The 18,415-nt window shown below is 36.5% G+C and overlaps 1 protein-coding gene, 1 long non-coding RNA gene and 5 other non-coding genes across 7 annotated transcripts in view; 4 read left to right on the plus strand and 3 right to left on the minus strand.

Annotated features, from left to right (window-relative positions):
• Nucleotides 1–1,061, plus strand: part of LOC144701494 (uncharacterized) — a 5,339-nt gene extending 4,278 nt beyond the window's left edge. Inside the window, exon 3 of the long non-coding RNA XR_013581010.1 lies at nucleotides 945–1,061. This is a non-coding gene — a long non-coding RNA (uncharacterized LOC144701494). The remainder of the gene's footprint in view (nucleotides 1–944) is intronic.
• A 9,516-nt stretch (nucleotides 1,062–10,577) lies between these two features.
• Nucleotides 10,578–18,415, minus strand: part of LOC144700831 (eukaryotic translation initiation factor SUI1 family protein) — a 31,795-nt gene continuing 23,957 nt past the window's right edge. Inside the window, exon 12 of the transcript XR_013580876.1 lies at nucleotides 10,578–10,744. The gene's annotated coding sequence lies outside the window, so the exon portion shown is untranslated. The remainder of the gene's footprint in view (nucleotides 10,745–18,415) is intronic.
• TRNAM-CAU (transfer RNA methionine (anticodon CAU)) lies at nucleotides 10,994–11,067 on the plus strand. The gene has a single exon. It is a non-coding gene; the product is annotated as a tRNA-Met (tRNA).
• TRNAG-GCC (transfer RNA glycine (anticodon GCC)) lies at nucleotides 11,308–11,378 on the minus strand. Its single transcript has one exon. It is a non-coding gene; the product is annotated as a tRNA-Gly (tRNA).
• Nucleotides 12,208–12,296, plus strand: TRNAS-UGA (transfer RNA serine (anticodon UGA)). The gene has a single exon. It is a non-coding gene; the product is annotated as a tRNA-Ser (tRNA).
• Nucleotides 16,039–16,110, minus strand: TRNAT-GGU (transfer RNA threonine (anticodon GGU)). Its single transcript has one exon. It is a non-coding gene; the product is annotated as a tRNA-Thr (tRNA).
• Nucleotides 17,936–18,009, plus strand: TRNAD-GUC (transfer RNA aspartic acid (anticodon GUC)). Its single transcript has one exon. It is a non-coding gene; the product is annotated as a tRNA-Asp (tRNA).

Consider the following 18,415-nt stretch of genomic DNA (forward strand, 5'->3'; position numbering starts at 1 on the left):
ATATCAGACATCGGTATTGGATATCGGATTCTGATATCCAACTTAGAGGAGTTTTTTTAAAATATATTTTATTCATTAGTAATGAGCGGTTGACGAATCTACTTGCGGAAGAGGGTATTTGGAGCTTTTTAATTTAATTAGTGGCACATTTAATATATACAAGTTGAACTTTGTTTTTTCTTCCACATGGGATAACAGCAGGATTCCGAGTTTAACAAACTCTGAATATTTTATCCCATATGGTAGAAAAAAGAAATTTCGGGCTGTATTTATTAAACGAAGTACTAATATCATAAATATTATATATATTACTGGCTTACAATGTAATAAATTTTTTTCAAATATTGTTATTTCATTTAATAATTATTATACCTTGTTAAATATATATAGCGCACGATTTCGAATATCTTCCATAAGGGATAACAAGATTCGAATTTTAATGTGAACTGCGAATCCTGTTATCCCATATGGAAGAAAATGAAAATATTACACTGTATATATTAATCGAGGTAGATTATATATTAAAACGTAAGTCGTTGGATATGAATAAATCATTGAAAGAGATGGATAGCATAGTTTTTTTAAGCCAATACCAGATATCAGAATCAGGATACCGGTTCCGATCTCCAGATATCAAAATCAGATATCCAGTATCTGATATCCAGATCGTCGTTACCCCTCCGATTTCCATCCTCAATATCCGTCTACACTTGACCGACGGATATTGTCCGATATCGGAAATCCGATATCAGACACCGTCCTAGTTTTTTTGTGGATGTCGGATATCGGTTGTCCAATACCGGATATCAGTTGGACAAACACTAGTCCATCCACTCCTGGTCTAAGATTTATAAATTGACCCCCCCCCTCCCATCCTTTTAAATAAGTCACTATGGGATTTTATTCTTAGTTGCAATTAGTGAAGTAACTTTGTGATGGCGCAGCCCCGAACACGTCGTCGGAGTCGTCACCGTCAACCCCGACAGCACCTGCTCCAGCACCGAACTCATCTTCAGAGACGTCGCCACCGCCATTGACAGCTCCGGCCGCCCGCATTCAGCCCGCCCGGCAAGCCAGGGCGTCGGTGCGCACGCCCGGATTCAGGTATTCCGGGTAATGGACGCCGTTTCGTATCTTTATGTATTTTGCTTACTCGTCGTTTGTTTTAGTTTTCGTTGTTCGTCATTTTCCTGACTCATCACAGTCTAGTGTAAGGGAGGGAGGCTCATCCTATAAGGATCTTCCCCCCCCCGTTATCGCTCCTTGGTTTTCCGAGTCGTTTTCATCTCCTAGAAGTCCTAGGTTTAGTTGCTTTAGATTTTCTCATTTTATATCTTGTTTTGTGCTTAATGGGCCAACCTACTTCCCCCCTAATATAACGGAAGCTGGGTTGCCCTTAAGAACTTAGTCGTTGTTTTGAAAGAAAATTATCCCCGCGTTGGGTTTGAAACTTTGCAAGATCGCTCCAGGAGAAAGGTTAGGGTTACGCCCAGTGACTCTGCAGGCAAGGAGAAGTAGGAAGCCAAGGAGGAAGACGGTGGGAGGGAGAAAGCGCGGCTGAGAAGCCAGGAGAGCCCAAGGGACGACCCCTGGCCACCAACCGCGCTCCTCGAGCCCGCCCGCGCGCCGCCGCGCAGAGCGCGCGCGGCCTACGTGCGACCGCGGGTTGCTCGAGTCCGGTTCCGCGGCGCCCCGAGGCCACGACCGCGGACCGTCTCCCCTCTTTTCCCCACTCAGGGCGCCGCTCCCCCTTCTCCCTGGGCAACGTCGGTGAACTGCCTTCTCCGCGACGTGGACGAGCCTCGCTCCCCGTCGGTTTCGCCCGCCGAAGGCCTGCCCACCGCCGGATACTGATCCGGCGTCGCCGGACGTGTTCTACCGTGGAAGGTCATCCCCTACTGTGAGCTGGGTGTGCCGCGCTGTTCGAGCCTTCAACTCATGCCAGAACGGTTCTGGGGGGCCAACTCTCCCGCGACGCTCCCGATCCCCGGATCCCTCCTCCCGCTTCGCGGAAGAACCGGTCGTGGACTCTGCAGGGCGCTTGCGTCTACAGTACCTCCCGCCACTGTGGCGCAACCCTGCACCGCCGCTCGTCAGTGTTGCACCGCCATCCTCGTCACTGTGCTCGCCTCCAAACCCATCGTGCCATCGTCCTCAATACTGTGCTCACCACCAAGCCTGTCACCACGCCTAGCTGTGTCGTCACCGTCCTCGCCCCCGTGCTCGCCTCCGAGCCCATTGTCGTGTTTACTGGCGCCACACGCGCGCCTAGTATTCCCTATAGTACTTTGGAGGATTGCAATCGTTGGATGACCCACCGCCGCCACTTCACCGCCGCAAAGTACATGTCGCCACAGGATGAATCGCCGCCACCGTCGCTGCCATTGCCTACCTCCGTCCGCCAGTAGTTAGCTTACAACCCTAGAAACGACGCCAGACATCGTCGTCACCAACGTTCAATAGTACCTAGATGCAGCCGCCCTATGCCGCTGCGCCTTTACGCCATCCTATGCCCGACGCTACGGTCTCCTAGAGAAGCTTCAAGGGAGACAATTGCCGGATGACATGCCGTCGCTATTTCACCGCCGCGAAGTACATGTCGCCGCAGGATATACAGCCGCCGCTCTGCACCATCGACGCTTGTCTTTGTTGCCTATAGCGAGCCATAGCCAAGGCTCATCCCGTCATCATTACCGACACGGTCGCCCTATGTTGCCGCTCTGCTGTTCAGCCCTCCTCTCCTTGTGTTGTAACACAAGCAGTTCGATCCTGGCACGTCGTGTTACATCAGAACATGTTTACTTCGTCTCCCACATCACTCAACACTTCCAAAACACTGGTTAAGTAGTAAAATTAGGTTGAATAATAATAATTTTCATCATTATATAATAATTTTGAATTGATTTTAACATCTTTCATATAATAATTTTGAATTGATTTATTTCCTATAAAAACATATAAATTCCAAAATAAAAAGTAAATCTACAACTCACCTATTCAATACTTGTTCATGTGGACTCGATACTTACCCTTTGTGTGCTTATGGGGAAAAGTATAAATGTTTTTGTATAAATCAAAAACCTTAAAGGACATGAATTAACCCTCATTATAGTTTATCATTTTTAATGATATCCTCATGTATCCATGATATTAGAGCTTCGTATTGATAAAAAAATTTTGAGATCAAGCATGGTTCATACTTACTACTTTAGTATAGGGTTAGATGTGATCATTATCAGATCAGTACACACTTTCAGGAAGACCAATTGATCAAACCAAAGTTTAATTTGTGGAAATTTGATAAGATTTTCAATCTGGCATATTAACTGAGTCAACTTGTCCACTCACCATGGATTTGGCCAATTTTTTCGACAATAAAATGAAACAAAAGGCTATGTAATGCATGCTTGGATACACTACATTGATTCATTTTAGGGCTTTCTAATACCAATTTTTGTCATTCCTGATTTTTTGACACCAATGTTTTAATATCCATGTACTATGTGTGTTCTAACTGATTGTCATTGGGGAGTCATAAAACCCGTGAACATCACATTAGTTCATCATTCAGATTAATCCAATCCAAGTAATTTGTAAAATTGGTTGATTAATCACGAGCAGCCTTCTCAGTCTGATCCAATTAAATTCAGTCCTTCACGCTAAGTGAGGATAGAACATAAAATGTTCAAATCTACCTTTGAGGTAGTTGATTAATGAGAATATAGTATTTCTTCTATCTCCCAAATTTAAATTATGCATTCATCCTCAACTGCAACATAGTTTCATTTTTATTACCATTTAAAGAGGTTGATATGCGCTGGTCCTAAATTGTTTTGTGTGCTGACCCCCGCAAAGATTGGTGTGAAGTTAAGTCTGCAAAATATCAACAGCTTTTAAGACTTGTAAAGGAGTTCTTTCCTATTTGTGACATGAGTGTTCTAATCCAGCGTATTTTTTTACCAGGAAGAAGGATCTTTTCAGAACATGGGATGGAGTTTGTGTAAAAGGAATAAAAAATATTAAGTGCATCTTTTAAAATCACAACTTCTGCTTAGATGTTGTTTCCTAGCTTCCATTTGCTCGATTTGATAGCTACACCACATCCAACATAGCCTACCTTAGAGGTCACCTCACTATTTTGACCTAAAAGAAATATATACACATGTCAGGATTAAAAGTTAAAAGTAAAAAAATAAATTCCAAAAATACTAAATAACAATACTATCAAAAAGTGGTCAGAAAATTTTAATTCTTACTCTTTTTTTTTCATCTTACCACTTCGCCTTCCTTTTGTTTTCCTCATCAACCCTGTAATCCCTGGATTTTAAGGTATTACATATATAGTTTCTATAGATAGTTGTCATACTTCAAAAATGGAAATCCTTCTTTTAATCATGACCTATACAGGTGAAGTTGACTACCCAATACTCAATAAAAGTTATGTGTGAGCGTTGGAATATGATACATTGACTCAGCCAGGCATTGCATAATTTTTTCTATTGAGCTTGTCTAGAAATGTATATTCCATCTTCAAAAGACTCAGTCTAAATTGATAAGTCCATTCAAGGAGTAAAATATAACATTCGTTAAACTACACTCATTTGATATTAATAAGATCATGTTAATTTATAAACAACATGTATAGATTGAGTTAGGGATCAAGCCATAGGAAATATGATGTATGGATATGAATTTTAATGTCAATGAAATATGATATATAGATTTTGGTAGAAATAGTGAATAAAATAGTTGAGGAGAACAGAAGGTTATAAGATCATCAAAATTATTCTGACCCTGTTGGATATGAATCTAAAGGATGATGATATAAAAAAAATATTAAGACTACAATAAGAACGTAAGGTAATTTTTTAGAGATACCCATAATTAAATCATTCATTCACGTACATGTATGTTTTTCAACCAGGAAAAAGAATGAACTCAAAAAAATAATTATCCAATTATGATGTAATTCCAAGATGATTGGGATGGCCCATCATTGGCCAACAAGAAAGCGAGTGCAACTGTAACACACATCAAAGAGATATTAATTCAAGTTAAAAAACCAAAATAATTTCATAAAAAGACATTAAATAAATCCATAAAAAAATATTCTGACGGAGAGTTTCCATTTCATTAAGAACCTAATGACTGAAAATTCTAAATAAACAAAAAATAAAGAAAAATAATATCGTTCTTTAATGCAACTTAATATATTAAACCTATGTTAACATACATAATTATCATTTTAATGCAAATACATGGTTTAAGTCAATGATATTAATCCAATATTTAGTATCAACCACTCTAACATCATGTGAATACATATACTGATGCAATTTCAGCAGGCTAGGCCAAGACAAATGACCTACCAGTCGGTTTTGAATCTGTCTCAAAAATAACCTTATATCATGAACCTCAAAGAAACAACAAAGGTGGATCATTCGATTATAGATGCTTAATACAAGTTCTTACTCAATGGCACACTCAAATTTATATATTATCTTTTGTGGATGAACTTGGGATGTGTGTGGATCCCATTTCAGTCCTCTACCATTGGATCTTCCACAAATGTACTTAACAGCCAATTTGATCCTCCATGCCAAAACTAAACACATCAATGTAGACCCATATTTTTCTTGGTTGCAGGTTGCATCAAAAGATTTTCAATTAACCTTTGTCTACAGTGCTGATCAGAATCAAATGTACTTATCTATCCCATGACCAAGCGGAGGTTCATGTGGATCATTACCTAGTCAACCTCATGCAGTCACAAGTATGATATCTTGAAGAAGTCTTGATTCCTTGTTCAGGACTAATATGATTGAATAAGGTGTATAAACCCACATAAGTTGTTCATGCCACCATTATTCTGACCAGGCCACTAGGTGGGTCAAATAATTTATTCAAGACCACATGAAATCAACGAATTGCAAACAACATAATTGATAAATGAATTTCAACACGTCATAACCAGTCAAGTAATATAAAGTGAAAGTTTCAAATGAATATAAAGGAAACACATATGCACCTCTTAAATATGACAGATTGAGTTCAGACAATAATGAAGTCCCAACAGTAAAATATCAAGATGTAATAACATAAATAGACCACCAATTCTAATTTTTAAATTGGTATTCAACATATAATTCTATGTCACATTCCTTCTCTCTTTCAATCTTCATGGTGTTCTTATATTTTTTTGTCTACTTATGATTCTTGATCTTTATCACCGTTGTCGAGTCATGAAAGAGTACTACTAATCAAGATGGCACTACTAAACAGAAAGTTCCAATTATAGATTGATTACTTCCATGTATGGTGGCATGGTATCTCTTGTGTTCATCATAGAACCCATATCAAGACATGAGTATAAATGTGCGCCATACTTTTAGAGCTGATGTTCATATCTATCATTGTCTATAAATATAGACATTTCAATAAATATCAATAATGAGGATTCTATTTTGTCCTCAGTACCTCTTCTTATACTTCCCTCTTCAATATGTTTTGTTATGATGGCATCAGATAAGTCTCACTATGATTATTGTCCGCATCAGCGTCATGCCTGATGAACTTGATGATTTGTTGTTGTCCAATTAAGATCAGAGCCTTTTCCCTATTTCCTGAAAAATAATTCTACTTTCGTATTGTGTATTGCTTGTAAATAGAATAAAAATGCTCAAACCATGTGAACACACTACAGTGTGTGAGAGCATGTTATGGAAAAGTTGAAACCAAAATAATTTATCAAATTCAGACCTTGTTACTTTATCAAGCATTGAAGCCGATATCACAATATGAAAAATGCCCCATCTTATTTGGATTTCATTTTACTAAGCCATTGATATGGGGAAACATATCAGTTTTGGGAAATCAGATTATCTAATGGTAAACTCTTGGTTTACAACCAATTTTAAATGTATATAGCAAGATAATATATTTAAGTAGCAGAGTGCACTTTGCTTTTCTACCAAAGTTTCTAAAATTCTTGATTTCATAATAAATTTAACTGCCTGACCAAGTATGTTCTTTTAGTTTAGCATCATATACACTAGCACCCCAAAAAATGCATGAAATATTTTAAATGTGACTATTTTCCTAGGTATTGAGCTAGGAAAACTTGGTATTTTGAAAAGTAATTTTGAGTGATAAATAATGGTTTAAATTTTAATACTGTTGGATTTGGACGTCATTATTTGCTTGAAAATAAAATAAAGTGCAGTTGAACTTTAAACATTAAATCAAAAGCTGACGATCACCTTACCTCTGTACGGATTAAGTCCATGATTATTTATTCCGCGATTAAGTCATGTGAAGATGTTTAAGTGTTTGACCTCTTGACATATGCACACGATCCTTTGCACATCGAATCTCTTTATCTTCATCTTAATTATCCCAATTATCATTATCATCATCTTGCCTTTCTGATTGCATCACAAGGAAAGGTAGAGAGAAGGGAAAAGGATGATGTGCACCGAAAGAACTTTTGCATGGCAGAACTTCATTTAGGTTTTCTATTATTGTCACTCAATGGGCATTGTTCATAAAAACTATTTGTGTGGAGCCCTTTAGGCCAATGTATCAGGCAAGTGAATAACTCCAATAGCTTCATAGTATTTGCTGATCAACCTTATAAATTAATGAATCAAGGATTGTTTAACACAGTCGATAGGTTAAGTTGCCAACAAGTGGGGTGCCAATCTATACAGTATACTCGAGAAGCTTCTAAGATGTTCGCCATCTTCTTGACACTCCTAGGATGGCATAGGGAACAGTAAACACTCAAGCCCTATTGCATTGACAAATCATTGGAGAACTCTTATTAATATATACTACCTTGCTCAAGAACTTTATCACATCATCTTCCTTGAGCTCGCTCATCTATTACTAAGGGTGGAAGATCGCATATTTACTACACAATCAGCTTTTAAAAATATTTGCTACACTTGAGCTAAGAAAATTTGTAATTTCATAATTAAAAAATTGTAGGTCATAGTCCAAACACATTTATCCATAAACAGTATGTCTTAAGTGTCTTACATCTAATGATTACTTACACAACCATTACACAAATCAACCTGAATGACACTTAGATGTAATAAACTTTTGGGACTCATATAGATCAATTCATTAACTCTTTCCTCAAACAGTATTCACAATTTGTCTTTATTATCTTGAAGACTAATGGTTACAGAATTTAACATACTCATTATATGAGTGAGACTATACTTCTAACCAATACTTTGATGGGAATTTTGAAAAAAAATGATTTAAAACATGTTCAATTTTAAGAAACAAAAGGAAAGAGGTGCAAGAAGTTTGGAAGAAAAGAAATAGTTTCATAACAAGTATTGAAGCTCAATGTTGCCACATAAAAAACATTAATGAAATAGGCCAATTCCAACACCCATATGTGCACATAAGCCTTCTATAAACCATGAGGATTTTAATATATGTTTTTAATCTTTTCATTTGACATTTTACTCTAGTCAATTATATTATTTCGTTAAAAGCATAGCCAGGTAGCATAAATAAAGAGGGATTCATATCCTTTATAGCTGATCTTAATCTCTGTGTTGCATAGATGAAGGTTTTTGTTCCAAGTCCTCGTGTTGCATAAATGAAGAAGGCTCTGTGTCTATTAAAGGTGTTCTTAATCCCCATACATATCGAGCATGCAACCCAATGACCTTGGCCAAAAATCTCTCTTGGAATCCCCTTCACTCTAAACAGCATTCATCTGCGTCTTTTTCAAATGGGCATTATCATCTGTACTGAATCAAGGATGTTCACTATTTTTGTGAGGATTGACCTGTTAAATTATCATGTTCTAGAAGCCTCTGAATTTCCTAAACTCTTCTAGATACCTCTAGAACCTTCAAGATTCTTCTCGAGCATTCTAGATGCTTTTAAAATGTCATGGAATCCTCTAGACTATTCTATAAGCTCATAGATCCTTCTTAAAGTTTGTGGGCCTTTCTAGGTGTTTTAGAAAATTGTCAAAATCCTCTATAAACAGAGGTTTCTAGAAGCTTCCAAGGAGCTCTATAAAAGGGAGTGTCTGCCTCACCTTACGAAGAGAATTATGAGAGAATTCTAGTGTTCTGAAAGGAATTCTTGAGAGCATCTTGTGAGCAACCGTAGAGGGTTTAAGCTTAACTAATTGGAAAGCTGGAGAGGAGTTGGGGACAACATAGCATCTGGCAAAGAGACTATTATGAGGAGGTGACACCAAGTGTGTCTTCTTTTTTGTTTGTCCATTTGGTAAACGTGTTCCCTTCTCTCCATTTTGTACTTGACATTGGACCTCTATTGTGAACATTTATAATCCTATTCAAGAAGGTTGTTCCCTCTAAATCAGTGTGGATTTTGTTTACTCTCATCCCTATACTCTTGGTAGATTCTTGAGCTTGGTTGGATACATATTTTAGGCTTCTTTAAGTTAAGATCCTCAGCAAGTTTCACCCATCCCTCCCTTTTTTGAGTTAGAAATAATCTTGACTGGCATCAGAAGGTCAAGTCAGATCAACTAAATGGCCCAACTAAATTTAGTCTAAACAAAATTTGGTTCTGAATTTTACCTTCCATCTTGGTTGAGTCAACCTAGTTGATGCATCATCAATCTGCTGATTCGATAGATGATTCAGCAGATCAGGTCATTGTTCAAGCTCTTCAATTTTATTTATGGGCAATTGCCAGTTAAAATTGGCTGATCCAGGTCAATTGCCAAACCCCTGCAGATACTACACAATTTTATTTCATTGGAGAGTTGGCTTAATGAAAAAAATTAAAAATTATAGTGGCATCATGTATGGGCATATCAAATTGACTAGGCCAAATCAATCAAAGAATTAACTAAACCAATCTTGGCTTAGCCAACTTAACCTACTAATTGTAGAGTTAGCCAGTTAAATTAACTTGCCCAATCCAAACTTCAAACAAGATCTTTGGCAGATAACATCTACCGAACTCTGCCTTGGACCAGCCCACTAAGGTAGCAGGCCAAAGCCTATCATCTTTCATGCAATTGCCTTCCCAAACAAATCCATCATTGACCTTACCTTGGAGTCAAGAGGTAAAAGGCATAACAAGGGCCTTCTAGATTTTCAAATATGCAATCACATTCTCAAAGATGGGCTACTTAGAGAACACTACTTTGATAAAACCCCTTTGCGATGTTGGTGATTCAAGAAGAAGCTTCAATCCACAGCAAGAAATAATAGAAACACTTATCTATGCTTGTATCCCCTAAATTCTTATTCTCCCACTTTTTACTGTGTTTCCTTCAAAATAAGTCCAGGACTCTCTGAGGCTGAAAAATATATCTTTCGTATTTTGTTGGGACTTAACTAGAGCACTGTATAAACGCATTTTTTTAATACCATGCTAGACATTCCAAAAATTCTTGGACAATGGAATGTTGGTCTACAGATAAGGTGCCCAGACGGTTGACATTCGATGTATGATCTGGATATAATCATATGTGTACAAGAAAACAAACATCTGAATCTTAGATGTCACATTCTGGCCAATAATATCGCTTGTTCTCAAAATTTCAATCAGGATTTTGTCATGAGAAAGTTCTCAAAATCACAATTTCTTGCTAAACCCACAACTGAGAGGGTCACAAAATTGAACCAAATATGTAAGCACGTAACTTGAGAGAAGCCTAAACTAGAGAGAATGAGCCAAAACAAATTGGAAATTCCCAAAATTCTACGACTTACCCAGAATCAGATCCTCTAAGGGGTAACTATCGACACTTTGGACTATCCGGACACATACTTCGAGAAATGGTTAATACATGTTTGTTACCGGGCGCTACAAGGTCTAGTTGGTAAGGATAAAAATACCGTTCACTTTTGTTTTTATAAATCTCTATGATCCATGATCATGGAGTGGCCCCTCTTTACCATTCTGTATAAATGGACTATTCTAATTATATAGATATGGTAAAGGGGCGTATATTCTTTTTGTCCACTTAGTTCTTCAACGCGGAGTAGAGCAGTTTGGTAGCTCGCAAGGCTCATAACCTTGAGGTCACGGGTTCAAATCCTGTCTCCGCAACATTGTTTTTTGATCAAATCAAAATAGATAAAAGAAATATACATATCTAGATAATCTCACTATTTTCTTATTTTAGGTGTGGTATTATTCTAGTATCTAGTTCTTAATAAGCTTTTTGTTTTTGGATGGTAGGTTTTGTTTTTCGATTGGCGGGTAGATAAAGAAACAGAATCATCTAACGACGACACTCTAGTAGTAAACTAGACTAAATTAGTAATCATAGTAAATGACTTCCCCATGGGCGGATAGCGGGAATCGAACCCGCGACTTCTCCTTGGCAAGGAGAAATTTTACCATTAAACCATATCCGCTTTTTTGATACGCACACATATGTCCACACATATATGACATATATGATATATCATATATGCGTTTGGATCATATTTGTGCAGGACCTGATACTATTTCTTCTTCTTCTTTCAGGAAGATTCCGATTCCAAAAAACCGATAGATACGATAAAATAAGTAATCAAAAAATGATATCAACGATATGATTGAAAATAAAACAAAAGAAATATCTTTCTTTTTGTTTTCAAACTTTAATTCAAATCTATCTCAAAAGAAGAATTTTATTAGAAGTAGCTGTGTTTTGGATGGAAGAAATGCCGGAGAAAAAGTTCAAGAGATGAGAGAATTGAGGATAGCTACCAAAAAAACTAATCCAATCCATAATGAAGTAGCAGAAAATACAATATTTTTGTTACTTGACCAACCATCAGAAGAAGCAAATACAACAGGTACACTAATCAGTAAGACTGATGAAGTCGCAATTAATGCAAAAACAGCCAATTGGAAAGCAATAGTCATGCTTGTAATCCTCCAAGCTACCAACAAATAAACTATACCATTTGATCCCTTATTTAGTTAAAATTTTGAGAAAATGCATCATGGCGGGATTTAACCATGAATCAATTCATTCATTAAAAGTTATTACCACTTTATTTAGTATTTGATTTAGTTTACTATATATTTAACTAACAAATAGATATACTAGATCCTGTATATACCTATCAATATACACATAGATACATACAAATGAATACATATATAGACCCTATCTAGAATGTCACTTTAACAGGGTAGTGTATCAATTCATATGGCCATGTTCTATTTGTAGAAATAAAATAGAAATTGTCTTTTGGAGAGATGGCCGAGTGGTTGATAGCTCCGGTCTTGAAAACCGGTATAGTTCTAAAGAACTATCGAGGGTTCGAATCCCTCTCTCTCCTTTTTCTTGTTGAATCTTTTTTTATTGGCCTAATATACTGTTATAAATTGTTCTGGCTCGGCTATCCTACGTCTAGCCGAGCCAGAACAAAAAAAGATATATAAATCAAAAAATATCAATTCAATTAATTAAGAGGGGTCATGAATAGAACAGGTTCCAATTCACGATCGATTCCCTTTTCAAATCCTGCTGCAGCTGCACGGGCTCTTCCCGCATGCCACAAATGACCCACAAAAAAGAAGAAGCCTAGAACAAAATGAGAAGTAGCTAACCAACTTCTAGGAGATACATAATTGACTGCATTGATTTCGGTAGCTACGCCACCCACGGAATTTAAAGAACCTAGAGGAGCGTGAGTCATATATTCCGCTGAACGGCGTTCTTGCCAAGGTTGTATGTCTTTTTTCAGCCTGCTCAAGTCCAACCCATTTGGACCTCTTAGAGGTTCTAACCAAGGAGCTCGTAGATCCCAAAAACGCATGGTTTCCCCTCCAAAAATGATCTCTCCAGTTGGGGAACGCATTAGATATTTACCTAAACCAGTAGGTCCTTGAGCGGAGCCCACATTAGCCCCAAGGCGTTGGTCTCTAACTAGAAAAGTAAAAGCTTGAGCTTGAGAAGCTTCTGGTCCGGTTGGACCATAAAATTCACTAGGGTAAGCAGTATTATTGAACCAGACAAAACAACAAGCTATAAAACCAAATACAGATAAAGCAGCTAAACTATAAGACAAGTAAGCCTCTCCAGACCAGACAAATGCGCGGCGAGCCCACGCAAAAGGCTTGGTTAAGATATGCCAAATTCCACCAAGTATACAAGTGAAACCTAACCATACATGTCCGCCAATTATATCTTCTAAATCGTCCACACTAACAATCCAACCTTCTCCTCCAAAAGGAGATTTTAGTAAATAACCAAATATAACACTTGGGCTAAGGGTCAAGTTGGAAGTTTACGTACATCTCCCCCTCCTGGAGCCCAGGTATCATATACACCACCAAAATAAACAGCTTTGAATACTAAAAGAAAAGCACCTAGACCTAACAAAATTAAGTGAATACCTAAAATTGTGGTCATTTTATTTCTATCTTTCCATACATAACCAAAGAATGGAAAAGATTCTTCAAGAGTTTCAGGTCCCAGAAGCGCATGATAAATGCCGCCAAAGCCTAAGACTGCAGAGGAAATTAAGTGAAGTACTCCAGACACAAAGTATGGAAAAGTATCTATAACTTCTCCTCCCGGACCTACCCCCCAACCTAAAGTAGCTAGATGGGGAAGTAAAATCAATCCTTGTTCATACATCGGCTTTTCCGGTACGAAATGAGCCACTTCAAATAGGTTCATTGCTCCGGCCCAAAATACAATTAATCCGGCATGGGCTACGTGAGCTCCAAGTAGTTTACCGGACAAATTGATAAGTCTGGCATTACCGGCCCACCAAGCAAAACCGGTGGTTTCTTGGTCACGACCTGCTAAAGCTAAAGTTCCATTAAAGAGCGTTTCCACGTGGTAGAACCTCCTCAGGGCATATAAGATTTTCATGAGGCTGATCCTGAGCCGCCATCCAAGCACGAATACCTTCATTTAATAGAATATTTTTGGTGTAGAAAGTCTCAAATTCAGGATCTTCTGCTGCACGGATTTCTTGGGAAACGAAGTCATAGGCACGTAGGTTCAGAGCCAGACCGACTACTCCAAGAGCACTCATCCATAAACCAGTTACTGGTACAAATAACATAAAGAAATGTAACCAACGTTTGTTGGAAAAAGCAACCCCAAAGATTTGGGACCAGAAGCGGTTAGCAGTTACCATTGAATAAGTCTCTTCAGCCTGAGTTGGGTTAAAAGCACGGAATGTATTTGCACCGTCACCGTCTTCGAATAAAGTATTTTCTACAGTAGCACCATGAATAGCGCATAGCAAAGCAGCGCCTAATACTCCAGCAACTCCCATCATATGAAATGGATTCAACGTCCAATTATGAAACCCTTGGAAGAAAAGGATGAATCTAAAGATTGCTGCTACACCAAAACTAGGTGCAAAGAACCAACCAGACTGACCCAGTGGATAAATCAAGAATACAGAAACAAAAACTGCAATTGGACCGGAAAAAGCGATTGCGTTATAAGGTCGCAATTGAACAGATCGAGCAAGTTCAAATTGACGTAACATGAAACCTATTAGCCCAAAAGCCCCATGAAGAGCAACAAAAGTCCACAGACCACCCAATTGACACCAACGAGTAAAATCTCCTTGAGCTTCTGGTCCCCACAGAAGCAATAAAGAGTGAGCTAAACTATTCGCAGGAGTAGAAACTGCAGCAGTTAAAAAATTGCAACCTTCCAAATAGGAACTCGCCAATCCATGGGTATACCATGAAGTGACAAAAGTTGTACCTGTGAACCAACCGCCTACGGCGAAATAGGCACAAGGAAATAGCAATAGGCCGGACCAACCCACAAAAACGAAACGGTCCCTACGTAACCAGTCATCCATAATATCAAATAAATCATTTTCTTCTTTGGTAAATCTACCAAGGGCTATAGTCATAGTGATCCTCCTATTTAACTACTTCAACCATTTTCGAACACCTCATCTCATTTTATTTCCAGGGTATATCATATTTCGATTTTATATAGACGATACCAAGAATCGCCCAATACCCCTTCGAATGGGTTTCGAAGATACAAACTCTTCCTTTAGTAGACTACTAATAGTAGACTACAAATTAGTAGACTACAAACCGACCTAGGTAAATCCATCAGTTAGTTTGATTTGATTAGTCTTTACTATTACTTTTTTTTCTTAAAAACAACAATTTTGAACTGCACCCCGAATTGTCCTCTAACTCGAATGCAGAGTACTTTTTTAGCGGGCCTAACCAAGAAAAAAAGAAACTTCGAATATGTATCTTTTGACTTTACCTTTACTCGTTAGATCAAAAAATATCGTATTGTAGTTTTTTTTTCTCCTAAATCTAAATTAAATTTGAAATACTAAACTCAATATTAAATAAAGGTAAACTAGAAATGAAAACCCCCTTATTGTATTTGTTCTCTATTGACTTGGCTCAAAAAAAATATCTTATTTTGTAATCAAAGAAAGAGATTGAAAAATTTATTAGTGAAATAAAGTTTTCTTTTTGGGGAAAAGGAATAGCAAATTATTCCTATGGAGCATCCAGTAAAAAGAAGATGAAAACGGGAGATATCGACAAATTCTTGGATGGTTAAAGTTAAAAAAAAAAGTCAAAAAAAAAGAGTCCGCTTTTAGAATTTCATCTCTATAGAATTTGAATATCAGAATAGCCAATATAGTCATGATTCAACGTGTCAGGTCCACTTATTTTTTTTTGTTACTTTAACTATGGCTTTGATTGGGAGACTGTAGAGATTAGGAAGACTTTGGTTTGGTGATTAATATCTAATAGATCAGAGATCTAGAATAGCAATGTCCTAGGGTTAGGACGAAAAATAGATCTAAAAAAGCAAAGGAAGTCTGGTAACAATTATTAGATCAATAGAGGATCGACTCCTCCTCCCCTAAAAGGTTTAAAGATTTTTTATTATCTAAAATATAGTGAACAACTTTATAACTAGGTTTTAATCATAACTAGAACTATTCATGATAAAAGGTGTTTTATGTTTCTAATATGGTTATCTTTTTCACAAATATCAACAAGATCCATCTATTATACTCTCCCCTAAAAAATGAAGATTCAAATTTGGGTCAAAAAAAAAGCCCCTTATCGGATTTGAACCGATGACTTACGCCTTACCATGGCGTTACTCTACCACTGAGTTAAAAGGGCTTAAAACTCACTAAATTCTCAATTTTCCATTATGAGTCTACCGCGGGTATATATGTCCATATATTACATCTACATATAGATGTATAGGAACTTATGCAGGAACAAGAAATTATATAGATTTAAAACTAAAGGGTTGAAGTCCTAAGTCAAGTCTAGCAGAAAGTTCGTCAAAACCTTACCAATAAACTAAAGTGAATTGTTTCAATGTTACTTTAGCTATTGTATTTGATCTATTGTCTTTGCTTTTGAGGGATCATGAGAACAATATTGAATTAATTCCTACATATACAAATCTTACAGAGATGTATGAGATCAAATCGTATTTTATTTAAAGAAATCTATTAGGGTAAATTAAATTCAATAACTAAAATTTCTATACTTTTGATCTTCGATCAATCACTACTTCAACTAATTTGATATACTACTTTTTTTATTTGTTAATCTACTAATATTTTTGAATATTTTTTCTTTTTTTTTTATTTAATATATTAATTAAATTCTATAATATTAGATAAATATATTAATATATAAATAATAGAATATATTATAGAAACATATTAATACATATGATTTTAAGACATATTTCTTTAATAGAAAAAACATATATCTTACTTAATATTTATCTATTCTGAATTTTTATATTCATGTAAGGACTTTTATATTAATTAAAAGTTGAATATTATAATTGAGTTTAATATTAAATTAAAAGAAAAGAAATTTATAATTCATTTTTTTATTATGACTTTTACTAAACTTATCTAGCTTATTAGCTAGCTTAATATAAACTTAATTTAATATCGTCTAGTTCATTAAAGAGAATAGGTAGGGAACTTTCCTATTATCTTTTCCTATTATATTTAGTCTAACTAAATAAATAATGAATATTGAACCGAACCTAATTAGATTATATAAGGAAAGAATTCTCAAATAATAAAATCTCAAATTTGACCTATTAAATAAGTCTACACTATTGTATTATATAGTATATATGACTATATTATATGAGTATAATAAATAGATCATAGCGGATGACACATTTATGACCTCCTACCTAGAGGGTCGGTCGGGAATCATCAAAGTTGAAAAGCTCTTTATAATCAGACCAGTACTTACATTTTTACAATTACTAGGTCCTTTTTGTATATTTTTCCATTTTTTTAGATTCTATTTATTGTATTGACAATTCCAAAAAACTGATCATATTATGATCATAGTATGATGGTGGTCGGGCGGATATGCCCCTATCGTCTAGCGGTTCAGGACATCTCTCTTTCAAGGAGGCAGCGGGGATTCGAATTCCCCTAGGGGTAGGGTACTGGGAAAGTAAGTTCATCGTGGCTTAGTAATAATTGAGAAGCCCATATCCATATCAATTATCTATTATATATGTATATGATATGGATTCTTCCGTGTTCGATGCCCGAGTGGTTAATGGGGACGGACTGTAAATTCGTTGGCAATTGTCTACGCTGGTTCAAATCCAGCTCGGCCCAAAAGTTTGCCTTTCCGCTTTCTTTTGAGTATGACATCACCTTTTTCTAGAAATACCTGATATGTATGTAAGAATAAATAAAAGTCTAATTTGTGTTCTTTTTTATCATTATTATATTAAAAATAACTAATAAATATTAAAGCAATAGTAATTATTACAGGTTACTATTTAACCAGTGTTATGATTACTATATGAATCACTAGATATAGTATAGGCTATATCTAGTCTAGCTGGATATCCCTATAGCATTCGTGTTTATGTTATAATACAGCAAATAGAGTGTTCTTAGGAAACCCTAAGAATAGACAGAATAGACATACTGTCCAGCCTGCTGGGATTGTAGTTCAATTGGTCAGAGCACCGCCCTGTCAAGGCGGAAGCTGCGGGTTCGAGCCCCGTCAGTCCCGAACTAAGATCCGACGACCCGATAAATCTTTGAATTTCTGTCTGTATTGTTACCGACGCACAAGGATAAAACGGGGAGCAACATATAATTCTAGGTAGGCATCTTTCTCTCTTTTTTTGTTTTAATGTTCGATTTAGTATCACACAAATAGAACAATTTATACTTACTAGCCATTAACAATTTCAGAACAAGGAGACATATCTATGTGGATTGGGACAATTGAATTGGTGGTATCACTCTATTTATTAGTTTGATGGATACTCTAAAGGAAAGGTCTGACATGACGTTTTCGATTGCTCTTAATCCATGAAATATATTAGAGTATTAATATTTTTATAGAGTATTAATATTTTTAGTAGGATAGGAGTACACATATAAGGAGTCTATATATGGTATTTATTGCATGA

The sequence above is a fragment of the Wolffia australiana genome, chromosome 3 (genome assembly GCF_029677425.1).
Source record: "Wolffia australiana isolate 7733 chromosome 3, ASM2967742v1".
NCBI classification, from domain to species: Eukaryota; Viridiplantae; Streptophyta; class Magnoliopsida; order Alismatales; family Araceae; genus Wolffia; species Wolffia australiana.